This window comes from Otolemur garnettii, unplaced genomic scaffold, assembly GCF_000181295.1.
Source record: "Otolemur garnettii isolate 467f Iridium unplaced genomic scaffold, OtoGar3 scaffold00027, whole genome shotgun sequence".
Lineage (NCBI taxonomy): Eukaryota > Metazoa > Chordata > Mammalia > Primates > Galagidae > Otolemur > Otolemur garnettii.
Window position 1 is genome coordinate 19,926,255 of NW_003852422.1, and position 2,123 is coordinate 19,928,377.

At 39.4% G+C, this 2,123-nt stretch overlaps 1 pseudogene across 1 annotated transcript; it reads left to right on the forward strand.

Annotated features, from left to right (window-relative positions):
* Window positions 1-446: 446 nt before the first annotated feature.
* LOC100963405 lies at window positions 447-808 on the forward strand (annotated as a pseudogene). Its single transcript, XR_002773050.1, has one exon. The product of XR_002773050.1 is annotated as a prefoldin subunit 1 pseudogene (transcript).
* The last annotated feature ends 1,315 nt before the right edge of the window (window positions 809-2,123 follow it).

A 2,123-nucleotide genomic window follows, 5' to 3' on the forward strand; every position in this document is an offset into this window, starting at 1 on the left:
GATATTCATAATAGTAACAAAAATATATAAAACCTGTATATACAAACCCAACTAGAAATGAATAGAAACTATAAAATTACATGATGGGAACTATTGATCTGTACTAAAAGACATAAAAGAAGGTTTGTATGAAGCCTTATGAAGTCAGACAATGAAATCCTCGAACTCATCCTAGAAAAAGTGCTACATACTCATGGCTGAATATCAATACAGTCACCTTCAAAGCACATCCTCTGGGAAGTTGTCCAGTGATGCCAGCACCTAATCCACCCTTCAAAGCAATTTGAACTCTTTTTCCAGAATGGCCATCAGAGCTGTCATCCTACCATATACCTAGCAGAAACGTGTACCTATTCATCATCTAGAACCATAAGATAGGAGTGGGGAGAGGGAGAGAATGACTAAGTTCCTATAGTGAAAGAATTTAATGAGACGTATAGGGTGCATCAAGATGGCGGCCCCCGTGGATTTGGAGTTGAAAAAGGCCTTCACAGAGCTTCAAGCTAAGGTTATTGACACTCAACAGAAGGTGAAGCTTGCAGACATACAGATTGAACAGCTGAACAGAACAAAAAAGCATGCACATCTTACAGACACAGAGATTTTGACTTTGGTAGATGAAACTAACATGTATGAAGGTGCAGGAAGAATGTTTATTCTTCCATCCAAGGAGGTAATTCACAATCAGCTGTTAGAGAAACAGAGAATAGCAGAAGAAAAAATTAAAGAACTAGAGCAGAAAAAATCCTACCTGGAGCGAAGCGTTAAGGAGGCCGAGGACAACATCTGGGAGAGGCTGAAGGCATGAAGGGCCCAGTAGGGAGCCTCCAGGGGAAGCTCTTCCTCCCCACCCCTGCTCTGATGGACATTTTATCTGGATGGCCTAGCAACCTCACATTTTCTACACCATCCTGAACCCCTTTCAGATCCTAATGCCATAATTTTTACCCTGGCTCTGCCTGCCACCCTGCCTAGACACTCTTCTCTCCCAGGATGAGTCACAAACTCTTAGGAGGGAAGGTGGGAGCCAGGACAGAGAGGGAAGCTCTCCCTGAACTTACCACTATACACACTAATCAGACCAATAAAAGGCCTCTGTCCCATTCTGCTAATATGCTTTTCTTGAGCTGAGGGACCATGACAGCAAGAGGCAGTGGCCACTGCCACCTCAACTCCTGCTCCCTCTGCATTGGAGTCTTTCCTTTCTTGGGGTGTGTAATCTTGTCCTTTTTTTCTCTCTCTGTATCTTTGATTAAACCCTCAACTTATGGTCCTCCAAAAAAACAAAAAAGAAAGAATTTAATACTGAAGGGATAATAAGTTTCACTAATTCATCTATAAACTTAATATAACATCGCCAAAAGAAGTTTTGTGAGAATAAACCAGCTGATAGGGAAAAGAATGATCAGCGTTCTCTTGCCTTATTAGCTATCAAACCACACAATAAGACTAGAATAACTTTGGGAAGTGTAGCATTAGCGCATCATCTATACATTTCACAGTGGAACAACGGAGCATGAAACAGAGATATGTATATACAAAAATGGCTCTTACAATAAAGGTGGGATTTAAGGGACATATCAGTCTCATTTAGCATTATGAAGTTTAATTGGACTTGAATATTTATAAATGAAATCTATTGTCACTTGACTATAAAACTGGGAACTACAGTGAGTAGACAGAAGTGGAAAGCATGGGTAAATTCATTGGAAAATGATCCTGGAGAGAAAAGCCTCAGCTTAACATTCATTATTCTGAGAACTAGGAAGACATGCTCATCACTGTGTGGAATACAAAGAAAGGTCTTAAAATACACAGTCTGCCTCCAGTGTTCAAGTGAAAATGTTCCCCGGATGTAATCAAGAGAAACTAGAAAGATCATGATCTTATTTTAACCACTGTATTTTATATCTTTTAAATCAATTTCTTCTTTCTCATTTTCTTACATTTTTTCTTCCAACCTTACTGAATGAAATCACATGTTTTATTCTTGTTCTTTTCTTCCTAATGCTTGGTGATATTTTTGTTTAGAGTCTCATAGAGCTACAGAGCTCAAAAAGATTTTAAAGTCTTACCCTGTCTGGCCTTTAAAAATAAAGCAATACGAGAGCCCACCCTGACAA